The sequence below is a fragment of the Manis pentadactyla genome, chromosome 9 (genome assembly GCF_030020395.1).
Source record: "Manis pentadactyla isolate mManPen7 chromosome 9, mManPen7.hap1, whole genome shotgun sequence".
In the NCBI taxonomy this organism is placed as follows: Eukaryota; Metazoa; Chordata; class Mammalia; order Pholidota; family Manidae; genus Manis; species Manis pentadactyla.
Window position 1 is genome coordinate 56,899,734 of NC_080027.1, and position 18,567 is coordinate 56,918,300.

The 18,567-nt window shown below is 39.2% G+C and overlaps 1 pseudogene; it reads right to left on the minus strand.

Moving 5' to 3' along the window:
* Positions 1–1,589: 1,589 nt before the first annotated feature.
* Positions 1,590–1,811, minus strand: LOC118913841 (general transcription factor IIH subunit 5-like; annotated as a pseudogene).
* Positions 1,812–18,567: the final 16,756 nt, after the last annotated feature.

Here is an 18,567-nt window from a genome sequence, read left to right on the forward strand (position 1 = left end):
AAATTTATACAGTGTTATATGTCAAATACAAAAAGCAAGTGACTGGAGGACAACATAGAGAAGTTTCTTAAAATGCTTTTTTTGGCATGAGTAAATAATGGATGGATATTAATGTAGACATACCTACGGTTTCCAGCAAATTATTATAATATATATTATTAAAAAAAGAATTGTTAGCCTAAAATTTTTTATGGACTTAAGGAATTCCATTACTTATGACTATTGGGCATTTATGAGTGAATGTTATTTCTTAAAGATTTGTATTCTTTCCAACACTGTTAGAAGGTATTAGTCCTATGTTTAATTTATACCATTGTTCTTAATACTACTTTAGATACTAAACAGCCTTTGGTTTAGCTAACTTAGCATTATATATTAGTAATTTGGGGTTTTGTTTCACATATGAATTTTCATGAAGTACGTAAAGTTTGTAGTATGCTTAGGTATATATAATTAAAGTTGTATTTCAAAAGATGATGGTCCTCTAGAATATTTAACTTTCACCAAAAGAAACTGCAACCTGCCATTTATAAGTACTGGTAAAAAATCTTTTGAGACATCGTTCTACTTTCTTTTTTAACCAATATTTGTTTACAAGAGCATTATTTTTTATGCTAATTGAACAGATTTGTATTACCTAGAAGCTTACATGCTAATCTGTTTTCACATGAGGAAAATGTAAAAGAAATTTTAATGTCTTGTGATAATGTGGTTTTTAAGATAGCCTAGCTAATAAGAGAAGGAGTGAGAAATGTATTTTCTTTAGGGAGAAATTTTGAAAAGCCCAGTTCTGGATAGTGCCTAAAATTTAATCTTTGTTTTATAGTTGTGCCGTACAATCACGAAGAAATTGAAAATCACAAAGAGTTAGACAATGATTTCATGCAAGATTTTTCTCTCCTGAAGAAGCTGCTGGAGAAGTTCGTCTTCACCCTTGACCACTGGTGCCTCAGCTTAATATTTCATTCGTTTTTGTTGGAACCGAGAGACTGAGGTGTATTAAGTAAAATGAAAGGCTTACCTTTTTTTTTTCTTGTGGGTGATAGCATGGAAGACTTAATGACAATTTGCTTTCAATGTGTGAGATTTGAAGGAAATTGGATCTTTTCCTAGTTTGTTTTTTTGGTATCATTAATCTACAATTACATGAGCAACATTATGTTTACTAGACTCCCCCCATCATCAAGTCCCCCCCATATACCCCATTACAGTCACTGTCCATCAGCATAGTAAGATCTAGCTTTTTTTTTTAAAACACAATATCATTAGCAGAATTCCAATCTCTCCCTATCCATGTTCTAATTTATTTTTTAGATGAGCAGTTAGCTATGTATTAGTAATGGTTTCTTTCTTTCTTACAGCCATTGTTAAAGCATTTTTTTTTTAATTCTAGGGTACACATATTGATAAAAGAGAAACAGGAATATCAGTGCAGGGGCTTTTTTCTGAACAAATAACACCACAGTTTTTCCTGTAGCATGTTTCTAAGCAACTCTCTAATTAGTCACATAGGATACTGAATGGTGATAGTTTCTCAAGTTTCTCACATTTGTTACTTAGAATTCCTAAGAGGTCAATATCTAATATTTTCACTTCTGGGTAAGAAAGAAAGCATTTTGGTCCATCAATTCACCCACTTGCTCCTGGAGGACATTAACCGCCTCTGCTGTTTCGAAGACACGAGTGTGTCACCAGTGTCTTGAGTGATGAAACTTCCTCCTTAGGGCATTTGTTTGACTCAGCCAGCTACAGCAGAACTGCTGCTTGGAAGGGTTATGTTCTATCAGCACGCCTTTCAAGACATGGACCATCTTTTCCCAGGTGCAGGTGACCTTAAAAAATGCTCCACCCTCAGACTCAGTAGTGCCTTGGTGTTGCCCAGTAACAGTTAGAGAATCAAAGACCTGAGCTCGACCAACCAGCCGCAGCAAGTGGGGAAGACACCTGCACTCCCAGCCTGTTTGTTGAGACAAAAGCAAAACCAAAAACCGATAAAACCTTGGACTTAATTGTAGGCAATTTAGATTTTTTTCAAATATTGCCTATAGAGTTATGTAGAAAAAAAACTTACATTTCATGTTTATAGGTGTCTACAATTTTCACTATAAAGCTTTTAGTTTACATTGTAATTGATGTCAGTTGTGTTCTGGATGATGAATGCCACATACTAGCTTGGCTGTCAGCCAGCCCTGGACAGTGTATTTTTCTTTAGACACTCACCCTTCCGGTTGTCTTCAAAGCTATGCATGCCTGTAAACAAGTTTTGTTTATAATTTGTTTACAATCTATTGCAAGCAATAGATTTGACTTTTGCTGTGCAAATTTTCTTACTTTGTTTTATCCTTAGTAATAAGTATTTTCCTGAGACTTTCCAGGATTATTATTATTGTAATTAAAGTGTTAAAATGTTTTATAATTCTTACAATTTTGCCACTCCATGGAATTTTGAATGGAGTAATTATTTTCTGCATGATTTTAAAGTTATGACTTACCTGCACGCTTATTTTCAGGCCTTTCAGACTTAAGTGAGTTCTCCCCTTCCCTCACAAAGTATTCATCTTTTCTCTAAGGGAGTCAGTCATATTACTAAGTAAGACATAGAGGTGACTTTATTAAAGTGGGATTAATTTCCAAAAGATTTATATAAAAGGTAAATTAGAGGCTAAGTATTTTATTTTTAAGCTAAGTGTTTTAATTTGAAGCCAGTCTATGTCCAGAATGACTGTTTCATTCTTTTGTGATTGCTCTGGTGACTTCCAGATAATTCTGTCTGCACCACACTATCTAGATCCAGGGCCTACAAAAGGAGGAAGGAGCCCTTTTTCAGTGGGGGTGCTTCTTTCTCTGAAGCTGTTAATCCAGACTCTGTTACCACACATGAAAGTTGTAAGCCCTTGCAGCTTTCAAAGTATGTACCAATTTATATAGCCTCTGATTGAAAGATCTTATTTTTGGTAGGAACATGTGTGTGTTTATACGTAAGCTTGTGCCTAAAACAGGACTGGAGGAAATACCATTAATTATTATGTATCTTCTGAAAAAGTCTTCTGAAATTAAACATGAAAAAAAAATTATTTTCCTCATTGCTTTTCCTTTTTATGAAGGAAACCAATGCTGCCTAATCCATATTTTATCAGTATTTATTGTGTTGTAAAAACCGTTTAATAATGGTGGTTTATGCCTCCCATTTCAAAGGCCTTTTATTTTATTTCGCAGGGTGTTGAGTTAAAAATGTAACCTTTTAAAAATATATCACCAAAATGTTCAGTTAATTTTAAATTTTGGAAATAAATTTTATTAGTTGGAAGTGTACTTAGATTTAATTCTTCTTAGCTTATTTACATAAGTGGACTATTTTTAAAACTACCAATAAACAATTGGGTTTTAATTTGATAATCAGTAAAACACAGAGACCTTATACAAACTTGTTATATTTGAATGTATTTTTTGACTATATGTTGTAAAAATTCTTCCACTGCAGTACTTGTTGGAAAATATTCTAGTCATCATTTGTATAAGTTCATTTTAAAGTATATTAAATATACATTTAAGTATATTAAATGTAAAATCAAAATATGTGTAATTTTAAAAATAATTTTCTGGGAAGAAAGACAAATTTCTCAATGTTGAAAGAGTGGACTGTTTGAAAAACGCTATTATGGAATCATAGTCTCAGGGTCTTAGGGTTCATCTGCCAATGAAGGAACCCCTTCTCCAGCACTTCCTAGTAGATGATTTATCTGGCCCCTGCTTCCAGTGATAGTATTGAAGTAGAAATCACAGTGGTTTTCCAGACTTGTGTACATAATGGAATCAACTAAGAACTTCTAAAAATACTGACGCCTGGGTCCCATCTTCAGAGATTGTGATTTCATTCTTCTGGAGTGTGGTCTGGTCTTTGGAAATTTTAAAAGATCTTCAGTTTATTCTGATGTGCAGACAAGTTTGGGAACTGCTGGTAAATCATATGGAAAAGCACATTAACCTTTTTCAACATTAGGGAATCCACACTGAGGAGGAAACCTGGCTGAGGTTGTGAAGATTCTATAAGCATTTAGATGTCACTTTAGAGGATTTACAGCTACATACAGGCACACACCAGCTTGTGTAATATGTAGGAAATATTTGCACTTAAATCCAATAGGAAGATATCACAGTGGCAGATAATCCATGATCATCATACAGTGGAAAGTACTGGAGACTGGGTGTGAGAACACTGGTGCTGTCACTAACTATAAATATTTTTTACTTTTAGAGTCTAGAAGTTCTAGTCTGAGAGTTTAAACTTTTTTCTAACTTTTCATTTTGAAATTGTTTCAGACATAGGAAAAACTTGCAAAAATAGCACAAAAATTCATATATGCTCTTCACCTAGGTTCCCCAAATGTTAACATCTTACAAAGTCAGTATTAACTCAGGAAATCAATATTGATAGAATTCTATTAACTAGTCTACAAATTTTGTCCATTATCCTACTCTATACTTTTTGTAGGCTAAGAGCCAATCTGGGATCACATACTACATTTAGTTGTGTGTATATGTGTGTGTTTAACTGTAAACTTTGAAAACTTATTGAAGAAAGTTGCAACAATAATACAACTCATTCTAATATGCCCTTCCTGTAGATTTATTGTAAGCAGCCTGTCACATTTGTGCTGCAGTTCTCCATATAATTCTTTTTACTGAAGTTTTTCAGAATTACGTTACAGACATTGTGATCCTTTAACCCAAATACATGCCTGAGCATCTCCTAAAAACAAGGTCAGTCTTTTGTAATAATCATCATAGTGATCAAAGTCAGGAAATTTCACATTGTTACTACATTAATGTAGCATGTGGTCTGTATTCAAATTTCACTAATTGTCTCAACACTATCCTTTAATTTTTTTCTGTGATCCACGATTTAACCCAGAATACAGCTTTGCTTTTGGTTGTCATGTGTCTTTGATTTCCCTTCATCTGGAATAGTATATCAGCCTTTGTGTTTCACGACATTGATATTTCTGAAGAGTTACAGGCTAATTTTATACAATGGCCCTCAATTTGCATCTAGACCAGTATTTCTCCAAGTACGGTCTGTGACTGATGCTGGTCTACACATAAATGTAACCCAACTGTGAGGGGGGTCAACACAGAAATTGAAATTACTTATGCCTTTGGAAACTTACTAGCAATTTAACAGTAATTTTATATTGGTTGTATGTTTTTACTTTCTTGATTTCATTTTTCTAATTTACTTTTCCTGTATTTTACAAAATAACAGTTCTGAATGGGTTGGACAGTTTCTTTAAAAAAGATCCTTCATCACTGCTACTTTGAGCAGCACTGGTCTAGACTAAGGGCTGTGCTTTATTCACCTCTGAATCCATTACCCCTAGACGGAACCTGGTAGAGTTCAGTAAATGGTTGCTGTAGGATGACTTGAAATAGCCCATTATTTTTGTTAGAAAAGCTTTTCTTATGCTGAGTCAAGATCTCTCTTACCACAAAATTCACATAGGACCCTTACTTCGGCCTTCAAAAATAGCACATCTACTCAGATACTTAGGTGTTCAGTTCTCAGAGATGTTAAGATTGTTACCATGTGTTCAACCCCCAGTCTACTCCAAGCAAAACTGGCTCTGTTCCTTTCACCATTTGTAATGATTAGGATTAATTTCTGCTGAAAATAAGAACACCTCAAATAAGAGCGGCTTACTAACTTTGTTTCTTCTGTTCTACAAATTCGGAGGTGTCATTCTAGGGCTGGGAGGGAAGTTTTCCAAGTTATCAGTGTAAGATAAATTCTAGCCAAAATAATCAGGCAAAGAGAGACAACAAAGGGCCAGGTAGTTTATTTGAATGCAATACCCAGGCGAGATTTCCCAGTCCCCAGAAATGGAGGCTGGGGAAGCCACGCGTCAGTAGACAGGCAGCGAGTTTTTAAAGAAGGTAGGGGGAGGCAGAGCTTAGATTTACAGCGGCGCGAGGACTGGCTAGCCCAAGGCACATTTTTCAGGTTGGGAGGGGGCAGCAGCCGGGGACTTCGGCACGTCACCAGTGTCTGACGTGCTCACCCCTCCCTCTGGTGCTTTCAACCTTACATTCCAGCCATTTGGTTATAATGGGTGCTGATTAGATTTAGCTACTTCTGGCTGACATGGGGCGTTGTGTGTGTGGGGGTTTCTTAGCATGTAGTTACATTGTTCTGACTGCAAATATTTTGCCCTGCTTTCTCTAGAGGCCCTCACTACTCTGTCCAAGCCCACAGTCTCTGTTTCATTTTTCTCTTCTACAGATAGAGCCTCTAGCTGCTGTTAGGGAAAAGGGGCGATGACCGCTCTGGCTGCTTCATGCTGAGAGGGGGCACAGTAAAGGGTGCAGCTAAGTTCTATCACTGGTCAGTTAAGACGGCCTCGGAAGGTTGGCACTTCTATTCTTTTTTTTTTTTTTTTTAATAATTATTTTTTATTGAAGGGTAGTTGACACACAGTATTACATTACATGAGTTTCAAGTGTACAACACAGTGGTAGAACATTTATATACGTAATTCTAGGTTCCAGCTATCACCCTACCAGGCTGTTACAATATCTTGACTATATTCCTTATGCTATACATTACATCCCGGTTACTAATTTATTTTACCATTGGAAGTCTGTCCTTTTTTTTTTTTTTTTTTTTTTTTTTTGTGAGGGCATCTCTCATATTTATTGATCAAATGGTTGTTAACGACAATAAAATTCTGTATAGGGGAGTCAATGCTCAATGCACAATCATTATTCCACCCCAAGCCTAATTTTTGTCAGTCTCCAATCTTCTGAGGCATAACAAACAAGTTTTTACATGTAGAACAAATTCTTACATAATGAATAAGTTACATAGTGAACAGTACAAGGGCAGTCATCACAGAAACTTTCGGTTTTGCTCATGCATTATGAACTATAAACAGTCAGTTCAAATATGAATACTCATTTGGTTTTTCTACTTGATTTATATGTGGATACCACATTTCTCTCTTTATTATTATTATTTTTAATAAAATGCTGAAGTGGTAGGTAGATACAAGATAAAGGTAGAAAACATAGTTTAGTGTTGTAAGAGAGCACATGTAGATGATCAGGTGTGTGCCTGTAGACTATGTGTTAATCCAAGCTAGACCAGGGCAATAAAACATCCACGTATGCAGAAGATTTCTCTCAGAACGGGGGGGTGAGGTTCTAAGCCTCACCTCTGTTGATCCCCAATTTCTCACCTGATGGCCCCCGTGCGACTGTGCCTGTCTTAGGTTGTTCCTCCCTTGAGGAATCTTACCCGTCTCTGGCTAACCAGTCATCTTCCGGGGCCATACAGGGAAATGTGAAGTTGGTAAGTGAGAGAGAAGCCTTATTGTTTGAAAAAGTTAGCTTTTTACTTCTTTGCATATTTATGCCCTGTGGCTTCTATGCCCAGCATTTGTCTTGAGGTATCTTTACCACTTGGAAGAATTATGATACTCGGTAAATTTGATATGAGGCACGAATTCTATTTAAGGGTTGTAATTAGGAAGGAAGAAGAAAAGCTATAGAAGTAGCAGGCGGAAGAAAACATGGGAAGATTGATTATTTCTTTGATATATCTTCTTGTAGAGTAACTTCAGCATGTATAGGTTTTAAGCTACTACTTAAATTGCACACACACATTAACATAATAGGAGTATAGTTACATAACCAAAGCATATCTGTAATTACCAGCCATCTGCAGTGAAACCAAGAAAACCAGTTAGGCACCTTAGGCATTTGTGAAAACTTATCTATGATATGGTGGATATTGTCCAAATGAACTTGAACAGTCTGAGAGAAATCAGACAAATTAAAACAACCCATTCCTGGGGACTGTTCACATGCCATATGTTCTTTTAACAATAAATAGTTTGTAGTTGTAAGACTTTGGAGCGCTACAATTTGCACTTCTCCAAATTCTTGGTTGAGTTCCAACAGTATAGATCCAGTCCAATTTTGTTGTTTTACTGTATGCACAGGCCAGCTTCGATATCTCCTTCCTCATTCCCATGGCAGGTACAGGAACTGGTGGGATGAGTGCATCTACAGCTGTAGCAGTGCGTGGATCTTTGTTGGGGTTTTTTGATGATCATCTTCTGGCATGAGTCTTCCAGAGGGTGCAGATGTTGGAAGTTCTTTTTCATATCGTATCTTAGTTCATTTTCGGGGTAGCCCAATTAGGCTTTGATCCTCTGTATAAACACAAACAGACCCTTTGCCTACACTTTTATATGCCCTTTATACCCTTGTGTAGAACTCGTTGGAGGTCACCACACAGGAACTGCCCTTTTTTTTTTTTTTTTCTATCACTAATCTACACTTACATGACGAATATTATGTTTACTAGGCTCTCCCCTATACCAGGTCTCCCCTATAAACCCCTTTACAGTCACTGTCCATCAGCATAGCAAAATGTTGTAGAATCACTACTTGCCTTCTCTGTGTTGTACAGCCCTCCCTTTTCTCCTACCCCCCCATGCATGCTGATCTTAATACCCCCCTACTTCTCCCCCCCTTATCCCTCCCTACCCACCCATCCTCCCCAGTCCCTTTCCCTTTGGTACCTGTTAGTCCATTCTTGAGTTCTGTGATTCTGCTGCTGTTTTGTTCCTTCAGTTTTTCCTTTGTTCTTATATTCCACAGATAAGTGAAATCATTTGGTATTTCTCTTTCTCCGCTTGGCTTGTTTCACTGAGCATAATACCCTCCAGCTCCATCCATGTTGCTGCAAATGATTGGATTTGCCCTTTTCTTATAGCTGAGTAGTATTCCATTGTGTATATGTACCACATCTTCTTTATCCATTCATCTATTGATGGACATTTAGGTTGCTTCCAATTCTTGGCTATTGTAAATAGTGCTGCAATAAACATAGGGGTGCATCTGTCTTTCTCAAACTTGATTGCTGCATTCTTAGGGTAAATTCCTAGGAGTGCAATTCCTGGGTCAAATGGTAAGTCTGTTTTGAGCATTTTGATGTACCTCCATACTGCTTTCCACAATGGTTGAACTAACTTACATTCCCACCAGCAGTGTAGGAGGGTTCCCCTTTCTCCACAGCCTCGCCAACATTTGTTGTTGTTTGTCTTTTGGATGGCAGCCATCCTTACTGGTGTGAGGTGATACCTCATTGTAGTTTTAATTTGCATTTCTCTGATAATTAGCGATGTGGAGCATCTTTTCATGTGTCTGTTGGCCATCTGTATTTCTTTTTTGGAGAACTGTCTGTTCAGTTCCTCTGCCCATTTTTTAATTGGGTTATTTGTTTTTTGTTTGTTGAGGCGTGTGAGCTCCTTATATATTCTGGACGTCAAGCCTTTATCGGATGTGTCATTTTCAAATATATTCTCCCATACTGTAGGGATCCTTCTTGTTCTATTGATGGTGTCTTTTGCTGTACAGAAGCTTTTCAGCTTAATATAGTCCCACTTACTCATTTTTGCTGTTGTTTTCCTTGCCCGGGGAGATATGTTCAAGAAGAGGTCACTCATGTTTATGTCTAAGAGGTTTTCGCCTATGTTTTCTTCCAGGAGTTTAATGGTTTCATGGCTTACATTCAGGTCTTTGATCCATTTTGAGTTTACTTTTGTATATGGGGTTAGACAATGGTCCAGTTTCATTCTCCTACATGTAGCTGTCCAGTTTTGCCAGCACCACCTGTTGAAGAGACTGTCATTTCGCCATTGTATGTCCATGGCTCCTTTATCAAATATTAATTGACCATATATGTCTGGGTTAATGTCTGGATTCTCTAGTCTGTTCCATTGGTCTGTGGCTCTGCTCTTGTGCCAGTACCAAATTGTCTTGATTACTATGGCTTTATAGTAGAGCTTGAAGTTGGGGAGTGAGATCCCCCCTACTTTATTCTTCTTTCTCAGGATTGCTTTGGCTATTCGGGGTCTTTGGTGTTTCCATATGAATTTTTGAATTATTTGTTCCAGTTCATTGAAGAATGTTGCTGGTAGTTTCATAGGGATTGCATCAAATCTGTATATTGCTTTGGGCAGGATGGCCATTTTAACGATATTAATTCTTCCTAGCCACGAGCATGGGATGAGTTTCCATCTGTTAGTGTCCCCTTTAATTTCTCTTAAGAGTGACTTGTAGTTTTCAGAGTATAAGTCTTTCACTTCCTTGGTTAGGTTTATTCCTAGGTATTTTATTTTTTTTGATGCAATTGTGAATGGAGTTGTTTTCCTGATTTCTCTCTCTGTTGGTTCATTGTTAGTATATAGGAAAGCCACAGATTTCTGTGTGTTGATTTTGTATCCTGCAACTTTGCTGTATTCCGATATCAGTTCTAGTAGTTTTGGGGTGGAGTCTTTAGGGTTTTTTATGTACAGTATCATGTCATCTGCAAATAGTGACAGTTTAACTTCTTCTTTACCAATCTGGATTCCTTGTATTTCTTTATTCTGTCTGATTGCCGTGGCTAGGACCTCCAGCACTATGTTAAACAACAGTGGAGAGAGTGGGCATCCCTGTCTAGTTCCCGATCTCAGAGGAAATGCTTTCAGCTTCTCGCTGTTCAATATAATGTTGGCTGTGGGTTTATCATAGATGGCCTTTATTATGTTGAGGTACTTGCCCTCTATTCCCATTTTGCTGAGAGTTTTTAACATGAATGGATGTTGAACTTTGTCAAATGCTTTTTCAGCATCTATGGAGATGATCATGTGGTTTTTGTCTTTCTTTTTGTTGATGTGGTGGATGATGTTGATGGACTTTCGAATGTTGTACCATCCTTGCATCCCTGGAATGAATCCCACTTGGTCATGGTGTATGATCCTTTTGATGTATTTTTGAATTCGGTTTGCTAATATTTTGTTGAGTATTTTTGCATCTACGTTCATCAGGGATATTGGTCTGTAGTTTTCTTTTTTGGTGGGGTCTTTGCCTGGTTTTGGTATTAGGGTGATGTTAGCTTCATAGAATGAGTTTGGGAGTATCCCCTCCTCCTCTATTTTTTGGAAGACTTTAAGGAGAATGGGTATTATGTCTTCCCTGTATGTCTGATAAAATTCCGAGGTAAATCCATCTGGCCCGGGGGTTTTGTTCTTTGGTAGTTTTTTGATTACCTCTTCAATTTCATTGCTGGTAATTGGTCTGTTTAGATTTTCTGTTTCTTCCTGGGTCAATCTTGGAAGGTTATATTTTTCTAGGAAGTTGTCCATTTCTCCTAGGTTTCCCAGCTTGTTAGCATATAGGTTTTCATAGTATTCTCCAATAATTCTTTGCATTTCTGTGGGGTCCGTCGTGATTTTTCCTTTCTCGTTTCTGATACTGCTGATTTGTGTTGACTCTCTTTTCTTCTTAATAAGTCTGGCTAGAGGCTTATCTATTTTGTTTATTTTCTCGAAGAACCAGCTCTTGGTTTCATTGATTTTTGCTATTGTTTTATTCTTCTCAATTTTATTTATTTCTTCTCTGATCTTTATTATGTCCCTCCTTCTGCTGACCTTAGGCCTCATCTGCTCTTCTTTTTCCAATTTCGCTAATTGTGACATTAGACCATTCATTTGGGATTGCTCTTCCTTTTTTAAATATGCTTGGATTGCTATATACTTTCCTCTTAAGACTGCTTTTGCTGTGTCCCACAGAAGTTGGGGCTTAGTGTTGTTGTTGTCATTTGTTTCCATATATTGCTGTATCTCCATTTTGATTTGGTCATTGATCCATTGATTATTTAGGAGCGTGTTGTTAAGCCTCCATGTGTTCGTGAGCCTCTTTGCTTTCTTTGTACAGTTTATTTCTAGTTTTATGCCTTTGTGGTCTGAAAAGTTGGTTGGTAGGATTTCAATCTTTTGGAATTTTCTGAGGCTCTTTTTGTGGCCTAGTATGTGGTCTATTCTGGAGAATGTTCCATGTGCACTTGAGAAGAATGTATATCCCGCTGCTTTTGGATGTAGAGTTCTATAGATGTCTATTAGGTCCATCTGCTCTACTGTGTTGTTCAGCGCTTCCGTGTCCTTACTTATTTTCTGCCCAGTGGATCTATCCTTTGGGGTGAGTGGTGTGTTGAAGTCTCCTAGAATGAATGCATTGCAGTCTATATCCCCCTTTAGTTCTGTTAGTATTTGTTTCACATATGCTGGTGCTCCTGTGTTGGGTGCATATATATTTAGAATGGTTATATCCTCTTGTTTGACTGAGCCCTTTATCATTATGTAGTGTCCTTCTTTATCTCTTGTTACTTTCTTTGTTTTGAAGTCTATTTTGTCTGATATTAGTACTGCAACCCCTGCTTTCTTCTCACTGTGGTTTGCTTGAAATATGTTTTTCCATCCCTTGACTTTTAGTCTGTACATGTCTTTGGGTTTGAGGTGAGTTTCTTGTAAGCAGCATATAGATGGGTCTTGCTTTTTTATCCATTCTGTTACTCTGTGTCTTTTGATTGGTGCATTCAACCCATTAACATTTAGGGTGACTATTGAAAGATATGTACTTATTGCCATTGCAGGCTTTAAATTCGTGGTTACCAAAGGTTCAAGGTTAGCCTCTTTAGTATCTTACTGCCTAACTTAGCTCGCTCATTGAGCTGTTATATACACTGTCTGGAGATTCTTTTCTTCTCTCCCTTCTTGTTCCTCCTCCTCCATTCTTCATATGTTGGGTGTCTTGTGCTGTGCTCTTTCTAGGAGTGCTCCCATCTAGAGCAGTCCCTGTAAGATGTTCTGTAGAGGTGGTTTGTGGAAAGCAAATTCCCTCAGCTTTTGTTTGTCTGGGAATTGTTTAATCCCACCGTCATATTTGAATGATAGTCGTGCTGGATACAGTATCCTTGGTTCAAGGCCCTTCTGTTTCATTGTATTAAATATATCATGCCATTCTCTTCTGGCCTGTAGGGTTTCTGTTGAGAAATCTGACGTTAGCCTGATGGGTTTCCCTTTATAGGTGACCTTTTTCTCTCTAGCTGCCTTTAACACTCTTTCCTTGTCCTTGATCTTTGCTATTTTAATTATTATGTGTCTTGGTGTTGCCCTTCTTGGATCCTTTCTGTTGGGGGTTCTGTGTATTTCCGTGGTCTGTTTGATTACTTCCTCCCCCAGTGTGGGGAAGTTTTCAGCAATTATTTCTTCTAAGATACTTTCCATCTCTTTGCCTCTCTCTTCTTCTTCTGGGACCCCTATAATACGGATATTGCTCCTTTTAGATTGGTCACACAGTTCTCTTAATATTGTTTCATTCCTGGAGATCCTTTTGTCTCTCTCTATGTCAGCTTCCATGCGTTCCTGTTCTCTGATTTCAATTCCATCAATGGCCTCTTGCATTCTATCCATTCTGCTTATAAACCCTTCCAGAGTTTGTTTCATTTCTGCGATCTCCTTTCTGGCATCTGTGATCTCTTTCCGGACTTCATCCCATTTTTCTTGCGTATTTCTCTGCATCTCTGTCAGCATGTTTATGATTCTTATTTTGAATTCTTTGTCAGGAAGACTGGTTAGGTCTGTCTCCTTCTCTGGTGTTGTCTCTGTGATCTTTGTCTGCCTGTAGCTTTGCCTTTTCATGGTGATAGGAATAGTCTGCAGAACTGGGACGAGTGACGGCTGGAAGGACTTCCTTTCTTGTTGGTTTGTGGCCCTCCTCTCCTGGGAGAACAGCGGCCTCTAGTGGTTTGTGCTGCACAGCTGCGCACAGACAGGGTTTCTGCTTCCTGCCCGGCTGCTATGGAGTTAATCTCTGCTGTTGCTGTGGGCGTGGCCTGGCTCGGGCAGCTACTCCAAAATGGTGGAGTCGCGTTGGAGCAGGAGCTGCTGGGAGGCTATTTATCTCCGTAAGGGGCCTCCCTGCTCCCTGCAGCCCAGGGGTTAGGGTGCCCAGAGGTCCCGGATTCCCTACCTCTGGATTAAGTGGCCCGCCCTGCCCCTTTAAGACTTCCAAAAAGCACCCGCCAAAACAAAACAACGACCACAAAAAAAAAACAAGAAAAAAAATTTTTTTAATTAAAAAAAAAAAGGTGGTCGTTCGTTTTTCTTTATTCTCCGGTGCCAGCCTCAGGCCTCTGCTCACCGGTCTTTCTGCCCTGTTTCCCTAATATTGGGGTCCCTGTCCCTTTAAGACTTCCAAACAGCGCTCGCCAAAACAAAGCAGCAAAAAAGCAAAAAAAAAAAATGGTCGCGCGCTTTTCTTATGTCCTCTGTCGCCCAGCCTCCAGTGCCTGCTCACTGTTCTTGCTGCCCTGTTTTCCCAGTATCGAGGGCCCTGCACTCTGGCCCGGATGGCTGGGGCTGGGTGTTCGGCAGCCCTGGGCTCCGTCTCCCTCCCGCTCTGCCTGCTCTTCTCCCGCCGGGAGCTGGGGGGAGGGGCGCTCGGCTCCCGCGGGGCCGGGGCTTGTATCTTACCCCCTTCGCGAGGCGCTGGGTTCTCTCAGGTGTGGATGTGGTCTGGATATTGTCCTGTGTCCTCTGGTCTTTATTCTAGGAAGGGTTGTCTTTGTTATATTTTCATAGATATATGTTGTTTTGGGAGGAGATTTCCGCTGCTCTACTCACGCCGCCATCTTCCGCCCCCTTCGGCACTTCTATTCTTGATGAGATTAAGAATGTATGGCTGAATATGAGAAGTAGAAATATCAAGAGTCTAATTGAGAATCATGGACAGGTATTATGGGGAAACTAGAATTCTGGATTGAGTTTACATCTCAATGACTAGTATTAGGATTTAGTATAGATAAGACTGCATTATTGAAACAATACTTTTCTCCAAAATCACCCTTATTTTTATTAGAAGTAACTAGGTTAAGAAAATAAGTAACATTTGGCTTCATTATTTGCATACGTGCAGCAAGAAGAGCAATTGATTATATAGGCTTTTTAAAATGTGCTTTGCTGGAATTTTTTGTAAGGAATTTCAGATTGAACTTTTAAAGGCCTCTTGAGGCTAGAAAGCTCAGCTAGACTCGCCATCATGTTGTGCCTGCAGTACCTGTAAATTTGGGTGAATTCTTCTCGAGGTTTCTAAGACATTCCTGAGGTTCCTGCACTTGCCAGGAAGTGACCTTCTTTACTCACCTGGTAAGGCTGCTCGGAACTCTGTAAGCAAGGTACTAGACCAGTGTTTTTAAGGGGCTTTGTTGGCTTTATAAAGTCAATCTTAGTTCCTTAAAGCTGTCTGTTTATATCCGAGTTTACACACGTATTTCTCAGGTATGACGTTCCAGTCAAAGCCTTGGTAATATAACCAGTGTTTTTAATTGGTCTTCTTACAAGGAAAGCAGATTCTTATTGAACTTGTGCAAATAAATATACTGCCATGAAATATAAATAGTCACTGAGAGTTTTTAAATTCTGGAGGGATCAAGTAGAAAGATAAAGTTTCAATTCTGCTTATAAAGGCAGTCATTTACTAAACTGTTGTCAGCTTAAGAGGAAAAGCTTAAAACACTTTATCAACAACATTTGAAACAAAAAGCCACAAAAGCATCTTCCTTAGTTTACTTAATCTTATGCAACTAATACCTGTTCTGCTGAAATCTAGTTTTTTACTAGTTTAGGAGTAATAAAATAGTGAGTATAGATGACAAAAGACTTATAAATGATAATGATTAAAGATCTGACGAGATCTTACTGTAAGTCAGTTGACACAAGGAAATTCAGATATTTCTGTAACAAAACATTTAGTAACAAAGTTTAACATTTTCCTTGACAGTGCTTTTCAGGTAATTAAGCAGGTAATTATATATCAGATAAATAAGCTAAATTAGCTAAATACTTTCTCTAATGAGAAAAAATTCCTCTGACATGTTCTAGGGGCATTCTGGAAAATATCAGAGTTAATTAGAGATAAAAGTACTTTTTTGAATTTGATTTTGGGAAGTTGTCAGAAGAAAGTTTTTTTGGCACTTGCTTAAATAGGATTATAGGTTGCCATGAAGCAATACTTATCTATTTAACCAGAATGACAACAAAATATTTTAAAGTCAGATACAGAAGTTTAGACAGTTGTTAGCAAAGTTTAACTTTTAATCCTTTAATATTAAGATCTCATTTTCTTAAATACTCAGACAATTCATTGAGACTTTAAGCATGAGAAACTGCTTTGATAAAACAATTAGAGAACCTTTTGCAATTTTTTAACAGAAAGAGCAGATTAACAGTTAAGAAAACTTTTTTTTTAACTGAGAACAAAATTCTAATTTTGCTGTGTACTGATACTGAGACTTATTGCTTTGAATTTTATATAGCATGACTATATATAAAATTTTTCTACAACTTTCTTTTTACATTCAGTGTTCTCTTTCTTAAATAAATAGCTGTACTTTATAACAATTACTTTCTTTTACTTTCAACAAAATGAATTTCTATTCTTTATACTTTCTTTTACTAAAATACACATCTTTTTAGCAAGTAGAGATGTTTTCTTCTTTAAATAGCTTTAATTAGACTTCAAAACTTAGGAACTTTAATTTTCAGTGAACACTGAGAAGTGGGCTATTGTAAACTATTGCACTAGCATTCTTTAGATTACAAATTCATGAACACTCTTTATAATTCCTGACACTATGTGCTTTACAGCATAATCTCTAAGCACAAAATATGTTTACTTAACTTAGCAAAACTTTAAGATTCTAGGTCACTACAAAAATTTTCAGGCTGCAGGCAGGCACACACACTGCAATACACAATCAATAAGATGTTTACCTGCCACGCCCAGCTCACTCACTCTCAACAACCACTCCAGACTACTTACAAAACGGCGGGTGTAGGGGTGTAGGGTCAGGAGAGAAAGGAGGCAGGTCTGTGCTGGGAGGAGTCTTGTCTATGGCTTCCGGAACCGGAGGGTGGGAGGAGCCTGTTCTGGTGGGGGAAGAGGGCGGTGAGGGTGGAAGGAGAGTGGGAGGGGGGTGGTGCAGCCACCAGAAGCGGAGAGGAGCAGGAAGGTGGCGTGGTTGAGAATGTAGGACTTTGAGATGTCAGCAACATGTGGGAGGACAAAGAACTTAAAGATGGTGGTGGAGAGGGGTGGGGGTAGTGATCTGGGAGAGTTGGGAGACCAAGGTTCTCCAGCAGATCTGAAAAGGAAGAAGGACTGGGCAGAGTAAGAGGCTGACAGTCTTTAACTGGAGATCAGGCCAGGAGAACCTGGGTCGTTGAACACTTAACGTAAAGGTCTGGGCAGGATCGCAATGTCCAAAAGGCCTGCACATATGGGATTTCACCCTACTCTCCATTCCGGTGGCAATAATAGTCAAGTCGGTGAGGAGGCCAAAATTGAAAGTTCCTTCAGGGGGCCAGCAAGATTGATTGTCCAAGGGATACTGAGGCCCGGCCTCAGAGCAAAGAAAGTCTAGCTTCTGTTTGCAAACTTCCCAGGACAAATATAGAGTAGTCAAATTAGAAACGAGACACCACAAGGGGGTCTGAGCCTTCACTTTTGAGGGCTGGTTCCCCATGTCTGTGCCACTTCCCAACTAATCCCGCTGAGAGGAGCGCCCAGCGTCCCAAGCGCACCAAGTCAGGGGAGACGGCCTGCGAGCCTGGGTGAGGGATGTCTCCCACACCGCAGGGCCAGGGGCGAGTATCCTGGATACCCGCAACGGATGGGCTGGATGCCCAAACCTGGATGTATATACGATTTCGGACGGACCAGGTGAAAAAGAGTTCGGAAGGGAAATAGACTGGGGGAAACTGAGGGACTCACCGGAAAATAGTCCACGCAGTGGAGAGCAGGCTGAAGTCCTGGGTCAGGGAAGGAGGGGGGCAGGGCCGCCGATGGCCGGTCGGGGCTCCACGCTCATGGTCCTTCCCGGTTTTCGGCACCAAATGTAAGATAAATTCTAGCCAAAATAAGCAGGCGAAGAGAGACAACAAAGGGCCAGGTAGTTTATTCGAACACAATATCCGGGCGAGATTTCCCAGTCCCCAGAAATGGAGGCTGGGGAAGCCACGTCAGTAGACAGGCAGCGAGTTTTTAAAGAAGGTAGGGGGAGGCAGAGCTTAGATTTACAGCGGCGCGAGGACTGGCTAGCCCAAGGCACATTTTTCAGGTTGGGAGGGGGCAGCAGCCGGGGACTTTGGCATGTCATCGGTGTATGATGTGCTCACCCCTCCCAATGGTGCTTTCAACCTTACAATCAGGGACCCTGCACCACTCTGTTTTGCAGTCCCTTGTCCTTAATGTGTTGCTTTATTATGGTCCAAGATGTCTGCTCAAGCTCTAACCACTACACCTGCATTCCCACCAGCAGAAGGAAGGGGTAAAGAGCACATCCATCCCTTTGAAGACGTTTCCCATAAGTCACACATAACATTTCCATTTATATTACTTTGGTCAGAACTTGGTCAGTGGCCACAATTAGCTCCAAGCTAGGCTTGGAAATGTCATTTTTTATTTTGGAAATCCCTGCGCTCAGGAAAGAAAGTGGTGGTTTTATTAAGGAAGAAGGGGAAGATAGACATTGGTTGACAAGGTAGCTTCTGCCATATTGTCCTGTATGTATCTTCTACGTATTTCTCCTACCATTCTGATGACTTGTTGGGTGTTTTCGTATATTTTAACATGGTTCCGAATTGTATGTGATGTTTCAAAAGCAAGGTGGACATAATGTGT